This window comes from Danio rerio, chromosome 13 (assembly GCF_049306965.1).
Source record: "Danio rerio strain Tuebingen ecotype United States chromosome 13, GRCz12tu, whole genome shotgun sequence".
Classification (NCBI taxonomy): Eukaryota; Metazoa; Chordata; class Actinopteri; order Cypriniformes; family Danionidae; genus Danio; species Danio rerio.
In genome coordinates, this window is record NC_133188.1 from 21,052,547 (window position 1) to 21,075,578 (window position 23,032).

General features: G+C 38.2%; 1 long non-coding RNA gene across 1 annotated transcript; it reads left to right on the forward strand.

The window, feature by feature from the left end:
• The first annotated feature begins 8,932 nt into the window (after window positions 1-8,932).
• LOC141377006 (uncharacterized) lies at window positions 8,933-12,311 on the forward strand. The gene is made up of 3 exons (XR_012388756.1): window positions 8,933-9,030; window positions 9,126-9,288; window positions 10,956-12,311. It is a non-coding gene; the product is annotated as an uncharacterized lncRNA (long non-coding RNA).
• Window positions 12,312-23,032: the final 10,721 nt, after the last annotated feature.

The following is a 23,032-nucleotide window of genomic DNA, read 5'->3' on the forward strand; positions in this document are numbered from 1 at the left end:
CCGGGATCAGCGCCACCTGGTGGTCAGGTGCTGATCATTAAAGAATCATTAAAGTGGTTAAACTTCACCCAGGAACAGCGAGTTGAGTTGCAGACATCAGCAATCCAGTCATGGGTACCCTTCGAGAACTACGGCGGGAGATCGAGAGGCAGCTCCACCTTCTGGTTGGCCCTTCTAACTGCGAAGCACTCTTCAAGGTAGCCCAGTGTTGTGCTGAGGAGGAAGGAGTGATGATCCCAGGCATGGAGGCCACAGAAGAGGAACTCTACGACTTCATTGTTGATTTCATGCATGGAGAACAAATGCATAGTCTAGAGGACCAAGGAATGGCTCGCTTGCTGAGCCTTCATGACATTGTTTGTGAGTTGACTACTACAGATCAAGGTTCTGCTTCTAACGTCAACGAAAATGAAGAGACTGTGGGACTATTGACATCTGCATCAACATCAACAGCTGTCAGGGGGCAGGTAGCACAAACTACAGGTCTTACATCACATGTAGCAGCCGAACAAACTGTTCCACTATCCAGAGTATCAGAACAAATGACTGGGTTAATCAAATTCTCTGATGTTGCATCCTTTTTGCCACGTAAAGAGTTCAAAATTTATGGTGGCCAAGCAGGGCATCGAGCTGTGGGCTGTCTCATGAAAAGTCGTTCGCCAAAAGAGAGGAGGTCACTGGGAGGGGACCACCAGTGACCGAAAAAGATCTTGTGTCCCAACCTGTCTCTAATGCTTCTAGAGGTGAGAAACCTGTAACACAAAACACATTCAAAAGAGCTATTGTGGAGAAACGTGTTGCACAGCTGATTGGTGGTCGCTGCATGATAACTTGCAATTTAAATGGTGTCAAGACTCAAATGCTTTTGGACAGTGGCGCCCAGGTCAGTATTGTTGGGCAGGCCTGGCTGAAGAAAACTTTACCAACAATTGAAATCCAACCCTTAGAGTCTTTATTAGCCGTCAATCAGCTTTCTGTCACTGCAGCAAATGGGACAGCTGTACCCTTTGATGGATGGGTTTAAGTTTTGTTAGAAATCTCAAATGATAAACAGAACAACATCACCATCCAAGTACCCCTTTTGGTGAGTCAGAAGTGCATAGATTGTCCCCTACTTGGATTCAATGTAATTGAAGAGATCATAAGAGAGAATAATGATTGTGTAAGTAGCGTCAACCTCATTGACTTGCTTTCAGAGACCTTGCAGATGCAAAAGGACACAGCTGAAATCTTAGTTTCCACAGTAAATTGTAACCAAATCAAAGAATATACTGCAAGCACCAAAGTGAAGACTGGGAAGCTTAGAGTTATCATTACGGCAGGTAAAATTCTAGAAGTGAGGTGTCGTGTAAAAGCAGGGCACAAGAGTGGAATCATGATGTTTGAACCAGCATCAGAAAGTTGCCTCCCTGAGGGGCTGGAGTTGTTTCCAGCTGTGGTAAATGTGTCCCCTTATGCCTCAAAGACAGTGAGAATACCTATTCAAAATTGTACAAATCATGATATTCACCTACTTCAGAGGCTGGTGTTAGGTGGGATAGAATCCATCAGTGAAATGAGACCAGTATGCCCATCTTCCAGTGTTGAACAGTCAGATAAGCAGATCAGCAGTGCACTTCGGTGTTCATCCCAAGTTCCATCAGTAGATGATGTCAGTAGCAAAGAAGAACATCAAAATCAGACAATGGATGAAAAATGGCACCCACCTGTTGATCTGGGACATCTCAATAAACAGCAACAAGAGGTGGTGAGAAAATGTTGTTTGAGGAATCGGACGTGTTTGCTCGGGAGGAGGGAGATAATGGATGTATTCCTGATCTTCAGCTGAAAATACGCCTAACTGATAACACACCAGTTCAAAGATGTTATAATGCCATCCCCAAACCCCTTTATAAAGAGGTTAAAGACTATGTGCAAAACCTCTTGAATAGAGGATGGATCAGAAAGTCGTCATCTTCATATTCATCACCTGTGGTATGCGTTCGAAAAAAGACAACAGCCTGCGGTTGTGCGTTGATTTTAGAGACCTTAACCGTAAGACCGTACCTGATCGACATCCTCTTCCGAGGATTCAAGATCTTTTAGACAGCTTAGGAGGAAATTCATGGTTTTCTATTTTGGATCAGGGGAGCGCATACCACCAGGGATTTGTGAGCGAGGACTCTCGACATGCCACTGCCTTCAACACTCCATGGGGATTATACGAGTGGGTTTGTATTCCTTTTGGATTAACGAATGCCCCAGCAGCATTTCAACGATGCATGGAAGGAGTGTTGGAGGGAATCGTGATGAATGCTGTGCTCCTTACTTAGATGATGTACTTTGTTTCTCAAAGTCCTTCAGTGACCACATAGACCATCTTCGAAATGTGTTTCGCCAAATGCGAGGGCATGGAATTAAACTCCGTCCACAAAAATGTGAGCTGTTTAAAAGACAGGTGCGATACATAGGTCGTTTGGTATCAGGAGAGGGAGTTCAAATAGATCCAGCATATTTGGAAGCTGTAAGGGCCCTAAAAAGCAAAGAACCACGCACGGTGGGAAAAGTGCGTGCACTGCTTGGATTTCTAAGCTATTATAGGTCTTATATTCAAGATTTTTCTAGACTAGCCAAACCACTCTTTGAGCTTCTCCAAAGACCTCCTGAGACAAGTGAGAGTAGACAAAACCCAAAGGTTCACAGTCGTTCTGGTGCAATAAGATCAAAAGAAAAGGGACAGCTTCACTCCACAACCCCAGTTGTTTGGACAGTAGAGCATGGGAGTATTGTTTCCAAATTCGTGGATGTGTTGACAAGTCCGCCAGTGCTGGCTTACCCAAATTTTGACCTACCTTTTGTGTTACACACGGATGCTTCCAATGAAGGTCTGGGAGCTGTGCTTTATCAACATCAGGGCAACAAACTCCGAGTCAATGGGTATGGATCCCGCACTTTAACACCAGCGGAAAAGAACTATCATCTACATTCGGGTAAACTGGAATTTTTGGCACTTAAATGGGCCATCTGTGATAAGTTTAGAGACTATCTTTACTATGCTCCAACATTCACAGTTTACACCGACAACAATCCACTGACTTATGTTCTCAGCACAGCCAGGTTGAATGCGGTAGGGCAGCGCTGGGTGGGTGAGTTAGGGATTTTCACTTTGACATCAAATACAGACCGGGAAGAACCAATGTTGATGCCGACACATTGTCAAGGCACCCTCTGAAACTGACAGACATCATGGAAGTACACATCAACACATTGTCACCTGAAACTGTGTCTGCTGTTTGGCAGGGTAGTAAAGCATCAACTGAAAGGGATGTACTTTGGATTGCTGCTTTAGAGCTTAACACTCCAAGTAAAGAGATGCTGTTCAATGAGGAAAATTTCGCCACTGTCACCCCTGAAAAAGTTAAAGCAGCACAACGAAATGATCCAGCCATAGGTGAGGTAGTCAAATTAAAGGAACAAGGCTGGACACCAAACTGGAAAGACAAGAATTCCATGAAAAAGGAAACAAGGAAATTACTCTTTGAATGGATGAAGTTGGAGATGAAGGATGGAATTTTGCACAGGAAAGCGGGACAACACTGGCAGTTAGTTCTTCCTCTGCAGTTTAGAGCATTAGTGCTTAAAAAGTTGCACAATGAAATGGGACATGTAGGAGTTGAGAAAGTGCTTCATCTTGCACGTGAACGTTTCTATTGGCCTTCAATGAGAAAGGAGATTGAAGAATACATAACCACAAAGTGTGCATGTATAAAACAAAAACATCCGCATGTCCATCAAAGAGCACCCATGGGTTCTATCACATCCAGTTCCCCATTTGAGTTGGTGAGTGTGGATTACTTGCATCTTGAACAAAGTAGGGGTGGTTATGAGTATATTCTCCTGCTGGTAGATCACTTTACACGCTTTGCACAGGCCTATCCAATGAAATATTAGTCTGGCAAAACTGCTGCAGAGAAGATCTTCCAGGACTTCATTCCTCGGTTTGGGTATCCTGAGAAACTACACCACGACCAAGGGAAAGAATTTGAGTATCACCTGTTTCAAAAGTTACAACAGCTGTCAGGAGTTGCCCACTCGCGAACCACACCATATCACCCTCAGTGTAACCCTGTGGAGCGACTAAATCGTACAATTCTGCAAATGCTCAGGACTCTAGAGGAGGAGAAAAAGAGTAATTGGAAAGACTACTTGCCTCACGTTGTGCATGCCTATAATTGCACAAGGCATGAATCGACTGGTTACTCTCCATTCTTTCTCTTATATGGCAGATCACCACGGTTGCCTGTTGACTTGCTGTTTAACCTGAAAAACAAAACAGAAAGCTCAAACCAACATACATTTGCAGAACAATGGGAAGACAGAATGAGACAAGCATATCAGATTGCAAAAGAAAATAGCCAAAGGTCTTCGGCAAAGGGCAAGAAATACTATGATCGAGCAGTAAGAGGTGCCATCCTTCAACCAGGCGACCGAGTGTTGGTCAGAAACCTCTCGGAGAGAGGTGGACCGGGAAAGTTGCGTGCATACTGGGAGAAAGATGTACATCGAGTGGTAGAGCGCATTGGCGATGAACCGGTGTATAAGATCCAACCTGAGATTGGCTCGAAGACACTTTATGTGCTACACCGCAACCTCCTGCTGGCTGTCAATGACTTACCTTTGGATGAATCAATGGCTAGAACAAAAGAGACAAAGAAAATAAAACAAAACAAACAGATGAGAAATCAACCAGAGGATGAATCTGAATAAGATACCTCGGATGAGGAGACACATACTTACCATTATGACCTTCGTAAGAACATACCTTGCTACCAATTTGTGTCTATTCCAGAAAACAAAAGAGAATTGGTAAATCAAATGGCCCAAAGTCATTCTCGTCTACGTCCTTCTGCAACTGAATTTTCTCCTGACCAAAACCCTAAGTCCTTGGAAAACCAGATTCAAGAGTTTGACCAGGAACATGGAGAGACACAAAGAATGGTTGAAAACCCACTGCCTGTGACACAAGATGAAGATGATGAGGAGCTAAGGAACGAAGCAGAGACAATCAGAAATGTAGAAAGTGAGATGACTGAGGAAGAAAATGTGAGAAGGACACAAAGAGTGGGAAAACCACGGAAATTGTTAACGTATGAAGCTCTGGGTGAACCATCTTATCAACCGTGGAGGGCTGAAGAGAACACACTTTGGTCGACACAGCAATACATGCCTCAAGAAAATGCATTTTACTACCAGAGTATGCCCACTCATCCTTGCTGTCATTGGGGTTATAATAGATTTTGAGGTTAGAAAAAAATTAGGAAGAGATCAAAGCAAAATAAAGGGTAAAGAGGTTATTTAGATGTACGGAGCCATCTAAAAAAAAAGGGGAGAGTGTAAAGGGTCAATAAATATGTAATGTGTGCATATATTTAAATGATGAAAAAAAGGACCCCCCTACAAAAATTTAGCTGATTAAATGGATTTATTTTGAAAACATTAACTATAATGTATTGTTGGGCTAATCCCAAAGTTATTTTTTTGTATATCCTGTAGAGGGCACTTCATGCATAAAAGATGTTGAACAGAGCAGCTCGGGTCAGAGTTCATTAAAGACCGTCAGAGCTCGTATTGATTTGTGTCTTTACTTCTCTGCAGGTAAGAGAAATAATATTTTGCATAAACACTTAAAATTAAGTTAAATGAATTAGTATGGGTTCGTTACACAAGTGAATGCAGATTTAGGCAGTCTTGTGTGATTAAATGGTTGTTTAGTGTGATTTTAGTGAACTAGTAATTAACTTGTGTGATCTGTTAATTAATGTGCAAGGAGACATTGCAGTATATGCAAGTATGTAAACAAAATGAGTTTGTGAGTGTGTTTGAAAAGTGTAAAGTGTGAATAATTGTAATTATAGTAAGAAATCGTCGTAAGATGAATGGGTGGTAAAAGTAGCAGTGTTGAGCCAAAATGGCGACCACAGTATGTGTGAGTTAGAGCCAAAATGGTGGCGCCCATGTAAAACAACGTGAAACAAAAAGGCAGACTAGTTTAAAGAAATATTAGCTTTGAGTTTCACGTTTTTGCTGTTATATTAATGTTCATGTTTTGTCATATTTTTCATATATGTAAATTAAATGTGTGAGTTAAAAAAAGAAGCATTTGTAACAGTATAATGTGAATGGTTACATTTATCCAGTATATAAAATGCTGATAAAATGAACAGTACATATGCCATCGTATCACAAAAATACAAGGACTTTATTATATAGATGGACATTGTTACATAGAGTTTATTGCACATTTATTGTTTACAATGTGACAGTCAAAACTGTTATGTTTCATTCAGTAGAAAAAAATGGTTTTGTAATTCCTTTTGAAGAATTCAGAGTTCATTAAAGACCGTCAGAGCTCGTATTGATTTGTGTCTTTACTTCTCTGCAGTTTAAACATTTCACTTACCCGTTTGGGTCTCTTCAGCCTGAGTAACACATTGCGTTATGAAACTATTCTTGTTGACATCTAGGAGTGAAAATGATAAAACTCACTGCACAGACAGCGTGGCCGTTCTTCACAAAAACGCAGATGGCGATATGGCGGGACAGCAGTAAAGAATGAGAGATGAGCCTCCTCATTCTTTACTTTCACTTTCAATCTCATGAATAGGGAAAAGTTGTAAGCACAGAAATCCATTAGCCCAGGGATTCTCAACCGGTGGGTCGCGGCCCATTAGTGGGCCTCAGCGATCCTGCAGGTGGGCCGTGAGATTAAAATTAACTTAAATATTATACTATAATTATTTGATTTCATTATTAAGTATGTCATATTAAATTTATAGTAGTAATGGCATTTCCTGTTTTCTGAGATTGGATTGAACAGGCTAATTCAGACTCAGGCTAATTTCCAACCACTGCATATCTTATGGGACAGTAACTTCTCAGTTGTATAAAGCAAAGTCATGCAAAAGTAAAGGTAACGACGATTAGAGTTATATAAACCAGCTCGCGTGTGCATCATGTCTGCGACTCAAACTGTATCAGAGTCGCACAAGTCCGTTGATTCGCAAACTGCGCATGCTCTCTTTGTGGACACTTTAAAATATCCGCATAATTGTCCAAATTAACGTTTAGGGTTAGGTTGCTTATTTTAATGGATATAGATCAATAGATTGTAAGTTTTCCTGTTACTATTTGAAAAATCTACCTGTAGTAGCTATCTCACCCATTAGAGGGCGATCTAGGTAGTAAGTCTCCAATCTGCTTAAAAGGAGGTAGAGAAGAAGCAGTAGGCAGGATCATGTTTAGAGAAAGTTGAAAATTTTAAGTATTTAGGATTATGGTTTGATCAAAAGTTAACATGGAAGAATCATATAGATTATATATTAAAGAAATGTGGAAAGATATTAAATTTAATGAGAGCAGTGTCAGGACAAGACTGGGGTGCTGACAAACAGTCGTTAAAAGGAATTTATGATGGACTTATGCGATCTAGTATTGACTATGGATGCATTGTATATGAATCAGCATCATCAACATTATTAAAAAAACTAGACATTATGCAAACTAAAGCGTTAAGAATTATTTTAGGGGCAGTTAAAACAACACCTATAGCTGCTCTTCAAATAGAGACATCAGAAACACCACTTTATATAAGAAGACAAAAATTGGCTTTGGCGTACTGGATAAATCTAAAGGGACAAAGTGAGAATCATCCTGTAAAAAATGTTTTGAATGATTCCTGGGAACTTATAAATACACAAGGGAAGGGCTTTGCCTGGAAAATCAAAGAATGGGTAAATGAGAATGGTCTAGATATATTAACTTTTGCATCAATAAATGTAATGTCACCAATTCCACCTTGGTTACTTGAACAACCAAAAGTAGATTTAAAATTACATGAAAACAAAAGAGAGATGGAAGAGACTGATAACATAAACACATATGTCAAGAACTACATTATTAATGAATATTACTCATATCTACAAATATATACAGATGGTTCAAAGAGTATGGAATCAGAAAGGACAGGAGTGGCATTCTATGTCCCAGTGCTTGAAGTGAGGAAGTCTGAAAGGATATCAGATGGAACCTCTGTATACACAGCTGAGATGGTTGCAATTTTGATGGCATTAGAGTGGATATATGAAACCAGACCTGATAAAGCTCTAATATGTTCTGATTCAATGGCTGTCTTGATGAGTTTAAAATCAATGGAATCGAAAAGAAATGACATTCTAACAGAAATTATGATCAAGTTTAATAATCTAACACAGATGGGAGTAATAGTTCATTTAATGTGGGTTCCAGCGCATGTCGGTATTCAGGGCAATGAGGAGGCAGATAAAATAGCTAAAGAATCTCTACAACAAAATGAACCAATTAGACACATTTCACTAAGCAGAGCAGAAGGAAAAGGCTTAATCTTAGAAGCTTGTAATAGAAAATGGCAGAAAGTTTAGGAGTCCAATAACACAGGGAGACATTATCATAAGATCCAAAAAACAGTAAAGAAAAGCAAAATATCACATAATCTTAGTCGAAGAGAACAAGTTATTTTAACACGTTTAAGAACAGGACATACATTTTTAAATCAAACATTACACATAATGGGGAAACATGAGACAGGTTTATGCAACACATGTCTAACAGATGAGACAGTAGAACATGTTTTAAAAAGGTGCAAAGCATATAAAAATGAAAGAAGAAACCTTAAAGAGGAATTGCATAGTTTAGGATACCAGGATTTCACAATAAAGGGTTTATTAAAAGATGGTTTAGATTCAGGAAGACAAATAAAGGCAGTAATAAGGTTCATTAAAAATAGTGGATTATACAATAGAATTTAGGAAACCAGTTCAACCTCTTCACACTCCATCACAGTAGGTGGCGATATGCACCTTTAAAGTTGGTTCGCAACTCGCCATAAAACGAAGAAGAAGAAGAAGAAGCAGTAGGCAGGAAGTATGGTGCCTAGCACATGGAAAGGCTTCTTCACTGCGCTGTTGTTTGTTGATGCCCTTATTTGAGGAACATTTTTGTTCTTATACCTCAGATGTAAGTAGGCCTGTTTTTTTGTATATATTTCGGTTTTGTACATATGTTTTGTGTGGTGTTGGCAAGGTTTTGATTGTATGTTTGTTTATATGCAGAGGGTTTTTGGGTATACACTTTAAGTCATCAAAACAGGACCTGGACAATCCATCCTCATATCCACAGACTTTTTCCATCCACTTTCCTACTGATTCCGTGGCCAACCATTGATGAACTGTTTGCTGAACTTGATCTTTCATGTGATTCACTTAAGGACTGCTGGTATCTTTTTTGATTGCTATAAATACTGGATTCAATGAGAAAGACACTTATCAAATGCTTATTTCTGTCTAATAGTGATCATTAATGAGTTGACTGCTGATCATTTCATATCCCCAGTGTGTAACAATAATTATTCATACCTGTTGTCATATACATTTATTCTAAATACACATGAATCTCTGAAAGTTGTTTTGTGGTCTCTCAATTTCTTTAATGTAGCTTAAAAAAAAAGTAGTTGTTACAAGATGAATAGAAGTCAGTCTAATTCAAAGCATCAGCAGTTTTTTTTTTAATCTCCTGTAGTCCTGTCAAGTTCTTTTACTGAAGTAAAGAATTTAGAAGCTTTGAACCTGTCTGTGTTTTTTTTTTTTATTATTAAAATCTATATTGTTATATTTTATATTAAATATATATTTATACACATGCACAATGTGAAATAAGCACAAAAAATATAAGAGAATAATAGAAGGCAAAATAAATATTTTGCTAATAAATAAAGCTTTAAAATAAGTATTTTCTCTAGACAATCAGTTTGGGCCTTAAAATTTTGGAGAAAAAGGTGGGCATCGAAGTGAAAAAGGTTGAGAACCCCTGCATTAGCCTATACATAATACATTTTGTTTATTAAGCATAAAGATTTGTTTTAAAACTATTTCTAAATTCAGTTCTAATATTCAGCAAACTAATAAATGAACAACATTTACGAAATATGGTTATTTCCAAATACACATGCAATGCCCCAAATAGTCTAAAACCTGACAGGTGGGTAAATGTAAGCTTCTTTTTAACAAAATATAATATAATAAATACATATAGTAAGTAATACTACTACTAATAATGACATTATACAAAAGCAAATTGTTATGAATAAACTGAAAAAGCCCCCGAGATGAAGGCATGAAAGTATGGTTTTTATATTTATGTAGGCTAGAAAATAATAATTCATTCATTCATTAATTTTCTTGTCGGCTTAGTCCCTTTATTTATCCGGGGTCGCCACAGCAGAATGAACCGCCAATTTATCCTGCTAGTTTTTACACAGCGGATGCCCTTCCAGCTGCAACCCATCTCTGGGTAAGAAAATAATAATTTTTAAAATATTTTAATCCTTAAGTTATTTTTTCTTTTGTAAAAATATTTGCGTATTGCTGTATATCCTGTGTGTAAGCGATTGTTAAGCAATGCGTAAGCTAGGTGCACAAATAACGCACTCTGTGCTGGGCTAAAAACCTGCTCTAATCTAGTGTATTGAACAAATTTTGATGCTCTCGCCACCGGAGCTTAAGGCAGACCGCTTTGTCGCTATGGCAGCCAGAAGGACATTTGATGCTCTCACCTCCTTCGGTGTGAATGCACAGTTATTGTAGGCTTTCTAGACATCCTGACTCGTGTTTTTAGGCAAGTTAGAGCTAAAATCTTCAGGTCCATCCCTCACACCATCCCTTCAGGACCAGGAATTTGGGAGTTTAAGAAATTAAAATGACACATTACTATTTAAAATACTAAAAAACTGTTATTGTTATTAAAATGCGTAATTAAATAACTATTAGAAATTGTTTGATTAATTAAAATGCATTAACTCTACATATGAGAAAATTCATTAAAAAAATTATTGTTATTTTCAAGGCTTCTGTTTGATATCAACATTGGCATTTTGCTTTTTATAGTGATCGGACATTTGCCATAGCAGGAGGTGAAGTGGAAAAGACAGGTGGTACATATTTTAGAGCTGGCACTCAATCTCAAGAGCACCTTTGGAGCACTGCTGATGAGGCTGTAAGGACTCCGTTATGGACTCCAATATTGTGGTGGACAACAGGGGACTTCTAACATAAAAAAACAGGTGTTTAAAAATGTTTGTAATGTTCGGTGTAAGCTACATGATTGTAGTTTAGGGGAAACAAAAAATCTTTCAGTATTTCTTTGCTGGGACAGTACATGGACAAAACCCAAACTAATCAATAAAAACCTTTTCCTGTTTTTTTTTTTTTTTTTTTTTTTTTGTGGATACCCATCAACAGGAAATTTTGTTACATTCTACAACACTTTCCTTAAAATTGGTGTAAATGGTAGCATTGTTGTTACGGTCCCGTCTGGTGTTCTTGTGTCTTATGTCATGTGACTTCCCAGTGTTATTCCATGTGCTTTTTATGCTCATGTGCTCCTTTCTTCTGTTTTTTTCTACTTTGTTCTGGTTAGTTCCATGAGTTGCACTTGTGTTCCTCTCTTTGTGTTTGTTATCAGAGTAAAGCTGCGGTCACACTGCACTTTTCTCCCCATAGACTTCTATTCATTCACACGAGATTGCGTCAGAATGGAAACGCAAGCTTGTGTGACAAGTTTCGCAGTTCGCTGCATTGGAAAATTCAAGCTCCCAACATCGTGTGACTTTGCATTTTGTTTGAAAATAGAATATCAGGTTGAAATCAGAACCAAACGTCAGGCCGACATCAGTGTCCAATGTTGGACAGACTTGCATTTTGGTCACTTTTCAACACAACCTAAAAACAACAAAATATCAGTTTCTAATGATGTTACAGCTTAATGTTGCATCAGCTATACCAATATGGCATTTTAGAGACGTTGGATTTTGGTTGCTATATCTGAATAAATGTCAATATGACATCGGTTTAAGATGTTGGCTCGATGTTGGATTTTGGTCACCTTCTAACACAACCTAAATTGAACAATCTATCAACTTCATTATTAAGACCTCAAAATAAAATTGTCCTTAGATGCTCACAACCTTAATCTAACCTATTATTAATTTCTTATGACATTGTGTGTCTGCTGGGTTAATATAATACAAGATTGTCTAAAACATGAAAATGTTTTGAATAATTATAACCAAAAAATGAAAGTTAATAGGTTGTCTAAAATCATTCAATAACTTTATGCAACTTAATATGGACATTAAGAGAATGTTTTAGAACCTAAATATGTACCATCCAAGAGCAAACACAAAGCTTTCAGACAATCCACTTGTTCTTTACAAAAATCTTCTGATATTTATATTAAAGAGTAAAAAAAAAAAAAACTGCAGAGTCAATATGCTTTTTATGAATCGACAAAGGTTATAGAAAAAGTTTGTATTTTCACCTTTAAATGTGTGTGTTTAAAACACTGTATCTTTGTTTACTGAAAATGTTTGCGATAACATTGTTCAAAGAGTGGACAAGAGGAAACAGAAAAAAAGTGATGAAGGGCTTAACAACAGACCCTCAAGTTTATCTGATCTGACTGGAACTGAAGCCGTGTAACTAAGAGTGAAAACAAGTGCACATATAGCATGTTGTAACGAGGAGACTGACACGGAGGGATCCATTATGCAGTATTTATTAGTCACACTCACACATCCAATACGCACAAAGGTGCGTACACACAACAACAGTATCAAAAAGGGTTTTAAGGCTGGCGGCTGACAGACTCAGAGTGATTTACCAGGCATGGGTCAGAGGCAGGCGGCGTGGTTCAGAGTCTGTGTATCAGGCTAGGGTCGTGGGCAGGCAGCGTGTATCAGAGTCCGTGTATCAGGCTTGGGTCGTGGGCAGGCAGAAGGTAAATCAGAGTCAGAAACAGTCCGGAGTAATGCACAGGAGATCAGGCAGGAAATAACGCTCAGTAATGCTGGCCGGGGCTGAACAAGACTTCGAGTTCAGGTTTGAGTGTGGCTTAAGTAGGTAGCGTGGGTCATTAACTGGATGGAGATTCCTCACAGCACATTCACATTTTAATCTGAAAAACAAAACTGAAGTTAACACCTTGTATTTGTATTATGTTGTCTTTTCCATTATTAGCCTACTAAAAGGGCCTGTATATATATATATATATATATATATATATATATATATATATATATATATATATATATATATATATATATATATATATATATATATTAGGGATGTGCGGAGCAGCCGGTATTTGTATTTGTATTTGTTGAGGGGGGAAAAGTATTTGTATTTGTATTCGAGTAAAATTCAAGATGGCGCAAAAATATATATTTTTTCTATTACACTTATAATTTACGTTATAGTGAAAGTATTGTTTAATTATACCCATTATATAAATTATAGACATGCAATATTGGCTGTTGTTTTTGAACATGTGATAAGAAATGTCATTGAAAAGATAATAACATAGAAGCCATTATCTCATCCATGGTTAAACCAACAACTAATAAAATACCATTGTGAATATTATGAACCCCACCACCACCGTTCTTGTTGAAGGACACTGAATAGACAGAATAAAAACAAATAATACTTCAAAAAACTGTTCTTCTTCTGAAAGAACTTCTTTCCAATGGACAGAATTCCAAAAACTAATATTAACTAAATAAATCTACATAAAACCCTGCCTGGGAGATCTGGCAGAACAAAAGTATTCTATATAATACTAAAAGATACAGCCCTGCTATTATCATCTGCCAGCCACAAAAAAAGACACAAAGTTTGTTTGTTTGTTTTTTTCATGTTTGAAACTGACTTGCTGGGGCAGAATGTGGCTGTGTTGATGGTTTGGTGCATGTGGAGGATTTAGTAGAAAATAGCTGTGCTGATTGAGGGGATTGATGCTTGTGGGGGGTTCACAGACAGTATCAGGAGAGGATGCTTTTAGTGCATGTGATAATACATTACATAGAAGGTTGCGCGGTGGCACAGTGAGTAGCACTGTCGCCTGACAGCAAGAAGGTTGCTGGTTCGAGCCCCAACTGGGTTATCCCCATGTTGGCGTGGGTTTCTTCCGGGTGCTCCGGTTTCCACCACAGTCCAAACACATGCAATACAGGTGAATTGGGTAAGCTAAATTGTCCCTATTATATGTGTGTGAAAGAGAGTGTATGGATGTTTCCCAGTGCTGGGTAGCAGCTGGAAGGGCAGCCACTGCGTAAAACATATGCTGGATAAATTGGTGGTTCATTCCACTGTGGCAACCCCAGATTGATAACGGGATTTAGCCGAAAAGAAATGAATGAATGATTATGAATAGAAAATGTTGACAGATGTTTAATATCGCTGCCTCTGCTGATTTCACTTTTGCACACATTATACAGTATCACTTTGTTTTATCTGCAGCTCCACTGACTGTAAAATTCTTCCACACAGAACCTGAAGGTTTTTTTTTTCTTTTGACTGGTGGAGGACCAAGAAATGGCTCAGCAGCAGTCTTTTTCACTCTTTTTCTGGGTGCCCAAATGTATTTGAGGAGTTTCAAGTTAATAAAAAGTGAGGGAAGCTATGTTAAGGTTAACTAGCCTATAGCATATATCTTGCTGTCTGCAAAAGACAGTAATTTAGACGTACCATATAACTCCCATAAGTGGATACTATTCGACACAACTGCACAAGCATCGTTTTAACCTTTATAAACGAACGTTAACGTTACTCTATCAACAGTCTATTGTCTAAATTACCGCGCTAACAGAGCTAACGTTGCATAAACAGAGCACCCGGTTGCACACGTCAATAATGCAGCGTAATAGAATATCCCGATCAAACTCCGCTTCAACTCTGCTACAAGTTTATAAACTGCCCTTGGAACCCAATTAAGGTACAAAAATCTATTTAACAAAAATAGTGATGCAGTGAAATATTTTTTTCTCTCAGCCGAGCCTTCTGTCTGTTGCTGTGGAGAAGCTTGTGCCAGACACCTTTTATCTCCGCCCCGCCCTCCGACTACTGACTGAGGCCGTACTCACACTAGGTACAGTTGCCTCGAACTGGGCCAAAGCACGCTTGTCCCCCCTCCCGTCTCCCCTGACGGCCCGCGCTCACACCATATCGGGCCTCGGCAAGCTTACGTCATCGCTGCTGCTCTGTTCAGTGAGAAGCGCTCTCTATGGCAAGCCTTTTTAGTAGGGATGTAACGGTATCAGAATTTCACGGTACGGTAATACCTCGGTATGAATGTCACGGTACGGTATTTATTGAATCATTTACAGGAAAAAAAAAAACTTTTGAAAATACTCCAAAAAAGTGCCAAAAGTGTCAATGACATACAAATTAGCCATCTATCTGTTAGCTTTGAAACAGGAACTTCAATTTTAATAACAAAAAATTATTAAACCATGTAAAAAAAAATAAAGTTTCAATTTAGTATTGTTAAAAACTCATCACATTTAACATTTAATCACTCACTTAGATAGAGATGGGTTTAAAGGAAAATTATCATATAACTATAATCTGGTAAAAGCTGGTATTTCTGGGTATTTACAATGTCCCCTGCAACAGAAAAAACCCCTCTCATTTGGGACTGAGGATTCTGGGACAAGAGAGATATGACTTGGCCCATGTTGACAGCAGTGGGGTAACGTTGTGCATTGTCTTTCCCCCATTTGAGAGGACAAACCATGAGTGAGATAGAGATCTCTTTGCGGTACAAGTCAATGTCTGCATCAATCTGAACAGTGTGCTGTGTTTCTGCAGTCCCCATGACTGTTATTAGTCGTATTCCCCAACTTGCAGGCACGTGCACACATAGGGCTCAACCTGTGCAGTGTACATGCCCTTTTTAGTCTTGGATAGAAAATGCCCTTCCAAAACGATCAAAAAAGCCCCCGCGACGCGACACAACCTCCGTCCAGTCCAGCCCTTCAGTAGGCGCGCGATAACACCTCTCTTGAGTATGCGCGCTCAACCCCCCCTCGGCGCTTTACAATACGCGCGCCACAACACAGCTGATCAGAACGCGCGCAACAGCACCGCTATTCAGCACGCGCGCGGCGACAACACCCGCTTTAGGTTCGATCATTTCCATCTTTTTTTCATCTCCGCTACTAGCAGCACACTCCATTTCCGCATTACTGGATCTGTAGCGACAACAGACCGCAAAGGATTATGGCCACGCCGGGGCTGATGGGAAATGAAGTTTCAGCTACCTCCCGTTCGCTTCATTCGCCTGAGCAAATTTTCTCAGAAGACCTATAGTTTTACCGAGTCATGCGACTTCGGTAATATCGAAAAAATTTAATATTGCGGTATGACGGTATTTACAATACCGTTACATCCCTACTTTTTAGCATTTAAATCTTTGTTCTGACTCCATAAATATATTAGAGATATCTCTAATTATATTTTGACTAGTCATAATTATAATTCCACTACTCAGAATGACAATTAGACATATCTGCAATTACAATTGTGCTAGTACGAAATCAGATGAATTTTGACTAGTAACAATTGTAATTGATATCTCTGAGTTTTTACTAGTCATAATACATTTAGAGATATCTTTAATTCATCATATTTAGAGATATTTACAAATATATTTGAAGATATCTCTAATTAATTTACTAAAAGTCTAATTACAGTTGTAGATATCTTGAATTGGATTTTTGACTAGTTAAAATTCATTTGGAGATATATCTAATTACAATTGTGACTAGTCAAAACTTATTTAGAGATATCTGCAAATATTTTTCAATGGAAGTCAATGGAGGAATATGACTAGTCAGTCATAATATATTTGCAGATATTTCCAATCTGACTAGTCGAATTATAATTATGACAAGTCAAAATATAATTAGAGATATCTCTAAATATATTTATGGATAGTCTGAACAAGGTTTGAATGCTAAAACGGCTTGCCATACGCTCTCACCCAGTAGCACAGTGGAGAGTTCTCTAGTTATATCCTTTCAGTCGTTTGTTATGCAGTGACATGCAATCAAATATTTCGCCAAACAGTCCTTAGGGATGCGGTGACACGCAGTCAGATATTTTACCGGACAGATCCGCCACTTTTGGCGCGCATAAACAATCATAAAGCTCTCGTGCTGCAGGAATGAGGAGCAGTGACGTGCAGTGAGAGGTTTGCGTCTTTAATAAACTACGGCAGTTTGCGATCACTGAACAGTAAGAATGATTAATAAATCCATATGAAACAACCCCTTAAAAGTCACGTCTCGCTTTCAGTTTCCGGCTTTGGCGCGTTTTGCACTGAGCGTGTCTCTCTCTCTCTCTGTCTCTCTCTCTCTCTCTCTCTCTCTCTCTCTCTCTCTCTCACTCACTCACTCACGCGGGCATGCACTGTGGTCTCATGAGGAAACGCTGCTTTTTGATATAGTGTTTTTCTTGCTCCCGAATACAAATAATTTTTCAAGTATTTGTTCAAATCAAGTATTCGTAAAAACACACTATTCGTGCCTTTCCGAATACCGGGTACGGGTTCGGCTCCACCCTTAATATATATATATATATATATATATATATATATATATATATATATATATATATAGGTGGACATAGATTCATTTAATTTATTTGGAATTAATCTATATTAATCTAAATAAAATGGCTTATTTGAATCCTGCAGAAGGCATTCAGAATATGTATGCTGCCCAAATCATGACTGAAAGTAAGTCTTAGAGAACGGGTTTCTCAAGCCAGGTGGCGCATTAGACCAGAGGCTCATCTCCTGTTTTCAAAATGCATCACAAACTGCTTGTGAAACTGTTCTACTATGATAATTGTTGATGAAAATAAATGATGTTCAATAAGATGTACTTGTGTTTACTAACTGTTTATTCAGTTAAACATGAATTTTGAACTGTAGGCCTATATAAGCTCAAAACGGCGATTTTTGATTTCTTTAATCTGACTAAAGTCATAACTAAACTAAACAGAAATTGAATTAAGACATGTGGAGTATCCATATACTAAGGGCATTATTGAAGTAAACACTGCGATTAAACTACAAGAATCACACATGGTTGTAAGTAAAGGACCACGCATGCATACACACACTCACACACACACACACACACACAGACACATTGCGAAATTCGGAAGTTTTTTTTTTCCATTCTGTGTTTATTCTGTGTTAAATAAATTCCATAACACTCTCACCAGTCCTTACTCCTTATTTGCTTCTAAAACCCAAGTTTGTCATTGGGGTATGAACGAAATGTTCCTGAGTGAAGGTGAAACTGTTGAACTGCAGTTAAAATCACCCAAAAAACAGGAAACTCTTACATGAAAGCACTTCACGTAAAACACCTTAATTATATTATTGTCTATTAATGCAAATAACTAGATTACAGATGTCTAGGTTATTTATGCTAACCATATGCAAAAGACAAAGGAATCATTGAATAAGGGTGTTAAAAAAAACAAAAAAACTCACCTTCCAGGTCACCTATAACTTTACTGACCAATAGTCAGTGCACAATAAGCAAATATATTATAGTAAGCTGGGTCTGTCACTTTTATTTCAATTCATCCTCTTGCTGTTTGCATGTGTTGTAAAGATTAGCAGCCTGTTTTTTCTATTCGTGTTGTAATAAATTTGGCCGACCAGACACATAACTATTTTGCTTTTTATTCCACAACCGAGCCAACTTTGCCCAGAGAAGACTCGAAACCTGATTCAAAGGTATTTATGACCCAAAGGAATGTGCCATGCAGCATTAAACACAGGAACGACTTACAAAGGACGGAAAGGGTTAATCGCACCGCGCTCTGACATTTCACTGTTCAGAACTTTTGTGGCTTCAGCTTCAAACATTACAACCCTTGTGAGAACAAAGGATCAGCCAAACAACCACGTGCTTAACAACGGACATCACGAACAGACCGCAAGTATCACCTTTCTCCCAACATCTGAACTGGTGTGAACTAAATTCAAACCTAATGAGTCAATAGAAAGGTTATATTGAATTTGATTAAGTTTGGTTTGCTTGGTTTGTGCTTACAAACTCAAAGGTTTCCTATCATTATATCTTCTCAACCTCTTCACGTTTGTTACTCTTCCCTATGCTTGTATGAATGTGTGTTTGTGTTAGGTGTTAGTTTCTATAGATTAGTCAATAAAGTTTAATTTTGTATAAAGAAAGGTGCCTGTGTATATTAATGAATCTAATGTCTTGAACTTTGATCTTGCTACCCTACTCAAACTTTATGTTAATAGCATCGCTGAACGATTCGTTTGTTCGGATCAAAAGAGTCGATTCATTTGAAGCCCCGTTCCAATGAATCTTCCTCCCACTAAGCTAGTCCGCTATATATTGTTCCAGAAGGTACGCGAGCATTGAAATCTAAATCATAACTCGCAACATTATAACGGCGGGAAAGGCGTGGGAAGAATAACCTTGAGCTTATTTACTACAGTAATAATGGTGTAGATATGCGAGCACTTTAACCTACATTATAATTTGTCAGATTGTTAATGTGGATATGCGTGCAAGTTAATCTACATTATCATTATAATTTGCTACATTATTATTTGTGGAGAATAAACAAAGCATGAAATATGTAATTTTACAGTGTTGTGTTTGTAAAGACTTGCAGCTGGTTTTCTGTTTGTGTTGTGAGGATTTGGTACACACGTACTGTCAAACTGATGTTTGTTTTTTTTATTTATTTGCTGGTGTTTTTGTTCTCAAGTTGCAGCACGTTAAGCTCTCTTAGCCACCAAAATTCACTTTAAAGGGTCACGAAACACCAAAACACATTTTTTAAGCTGTTGACAGTCGTATATGTGTCCCACACTGCTATAAACACTATTAGGACACCTATATTTCACTAAAAAGTGTAAATTGGTTGTTTTTGCGTTATTTCAAGCAAATTCATACTTCCGGTTTGAAACAAATTTTTGAAGCTGCGTCACGGTCATGACATAATAGCGTTGTATTCCAGCGTGCAGACTGGGCGTCTGTGCCAGAGTGAGTCTTATTACGTCTTACAGTGTGATGCATTAATGCATGAGAAAGGCTTGGTTCAAACCAATCAGCGCGCTCTATTGTGCAACTTCATTAATATTCATTAGTGTCACAGTGTTTTCACGACAGAGATGCCATGTTGTGTTGGCAAAACAAGCGTGAAGTGTTGCTTTTATAGTTTGCTGCCGTTAAGTTTTGTTTTCATTTTCTCTCTGTGAGAGCGCAGCTGGCGTCACGTGTGGATTAACAGTGTACGCCACGCTCGACAACAATAACTTACGTGTCTAAGGAGGTTTATTGTTTACCTGAGAGCTGGATTCGCTTGTAGTCTTCTCTTAATAAAGACGCGGCTCTAGTTACTGGTTATTGTCCTGTCTCTACAGATTTGGTAAGTGAGTGACCAGTACTCTTTGTTTATTTAGTTTGCTCGTATCGAACTAAGTTAACTATTGCACCGAGTCACCGAGTGTAAACACGTTAGCATCACAACCAAACTTTAACCTCGTGTAGGGTTTTTACCGCATTTAATGACCGGAATAACACACGCGGCTTTCTGACGCTACCTGCCGTGTGCATCTAAGTTTCCGGGAAATGCAGAGGTTTTTTTTCTCTCATTCGCCGTGCGGTATCAAACATTGCATGAAAAATACACGCTTAGAGCAGTTCCTCGAATCAAATATCTCGTTTGTCGCGAGGGGCATGAATGAATTCCCTGAATGAAAGAGCATGAAATGAAATGAAATGAAATTTTCATTCTTAAATGAATGAAACTGCAGTTAAAGTCCAACATTTAATAATTTGGCAAATAATTCGACTACAAATGTCCATGTAGGTTAAACAACATCACTTTCTCCTGTCTGTGTATTTTGACTCTGAAACTCGCGCGTGACCAAATAGACACTCCCACACCATCCCACTTTAGTTCCTCCGACACTCCCCCCTAAACAGAGCTGGACACGCCCACTTTTCTGACTTTTTCCAAAGTAGAGGTGTGAAAACACCCTGCTGAAACGAGGGGGTTTCATGGCCCTTTAACTCTTGGCAGTACAAAGCGTGCACTCACACTATGCTATCCAAACCGTGCTGAGGGGCATTTTTCAGTTTGTTTGACAAATGAGTGCTATAAATTAGGCTTAGGTGGGGTTCAGTTGGCCGGCCCGGTTGGATAAGGTGTGCCAAAGCACAGTACGATTGTTGTGTGAGTGCAAAGCTTGCCTGAGCCCAAAACTGAAGACGCAATGTCCCTTTTAAGGGACTGTTTTGTATGGATTTATTATTCATTCCTACTGTTCAAAGAATGTGAGCTCGATAAAGCTGGTTTTGGGTTTAACATTGGTCGGACATTTTTGCACACAAATTTAAGAATCATATGCGAATTACATAGACAAAACCAAAACGCACAGCAAGGCAAAAAAAAAAAAAACAGTATTTCTAGAAAATTCCAGTAAATGGTTAGAGGCCAGGTTGAGTTACTACAGGTAGCAAGGTTACAATATCTCTAACTATAGGGTACTTACAAAGCAGAAATAGGCAATATCTATTGTCATAAGCATACAGTACACATCAGCTAAAGCACTTAAATGTTATTTTCTCACTGTTTCCCCTTTTGCGACGCGGTGCCGCAGTGGTTTGAAACTTGGCTGGGTCAGTTGATGTTTCTGTGTGAAGTTTGCATGTTCTCCCCGTGTTTCTCATGGGTTTCCTTTAGGCGCTCCAGTTTCCCCCACAAGTCCAAAGACATGTGGTACAGGTAAATTGGGTAAGCTAAATTGTTCGTATATGTGTGAATGTGTATGTAGGGATGTTTCTGAGTGATGGATTGCAGCTATAAGGGCATCTGCTGCATAAAACATATGCTGGATAAGTAAAAAAATTTAAAGGGTGTAGTACATTCACAGAGGCCAGACTGCCTTACTACTACCCATATTTTCATTTATATTTTTACATTATACAAATATTTAGGAAAATTATTTACAGTAAATCACTCTACTATAAATATATAATTTAAAGGGTGTAGTCCAATTACAGAGGCCAGACTGACCTACTACAGGTGAGATTTTACCCTTAATTTCATTCATATTTGTACAGTACATAAATAATGAAAAACAATATTTACAGTAAATCTCCCTACTGTAATTTTATCATTTTAAAGGGTGTAGTACATTCACAGAGGTCTTGGTGACTAACTACAGGAAATATTTTACCAATATTTTATTCACATTTAAACAGTATAGAAATATTAGTGATTAACAGTTTTTATTGATTCTCAGGCAGGTTTCAGCATGGAATACAAAATACAACTCTGAAAAGAATCAACATTTTGTTTTGTTTTTTGTTTTTGCCCTATTATTAACCCACCCCAAACTAATCCCTACTACTACTTTAAGGTTCTGGCTTGGCTATCAGTAAATATAATTAAGGCCTCTATCTTATATAATGAAGAAAAAATTAAAATAAAATACAAAAGAAATTAAATGAAACAAATGAATGGGTAAGTTTAGTCAATGACATATCAAATTTACACTGTTGACATCAGTATATTTCTCATACATTTATTACTGTTCCATTTCCAAACAGTTTAAGTACTTGGATCATTTTTTAAAGTATAGGTTTAGCTTGTCCATTTGCTTATAAGACATTTTTTCAAATGCGGCCACTCTAACAAGTTTTACTGCCCATTCTTGGAAGGAAGGGGCCTCCTCTGATTTCCAGCTCCTAAGAATTATTTGTCTGCCAATCAGTAAACTGGTTTGGACCCAAAATTTTATGTTTTTATCTTTTATTTCGTTGTCTGTCCAACTACCTAGTATAAACAGTCTAGGGCATAGTGAAATGTGAAAGTCTAAAACTGAACAAATGTGTTCATGAACTCTTTTCCAGAAATCCTGAATTTTTGTACAAGACCATAGAGCATGAACTAAATCACCATCCTCGATCTCACATCTCCAACAATAAGGTGTATTTTTTAACCCGAGCTTAAACAGTCTGGAAGGAGTCCAATAGAAACGGTGTATAATCTTAAACTGTATAAGGCGTGCTTTAGCATCCATAGATGCTGTTTTAACATTCTTTAAAATTCCATGC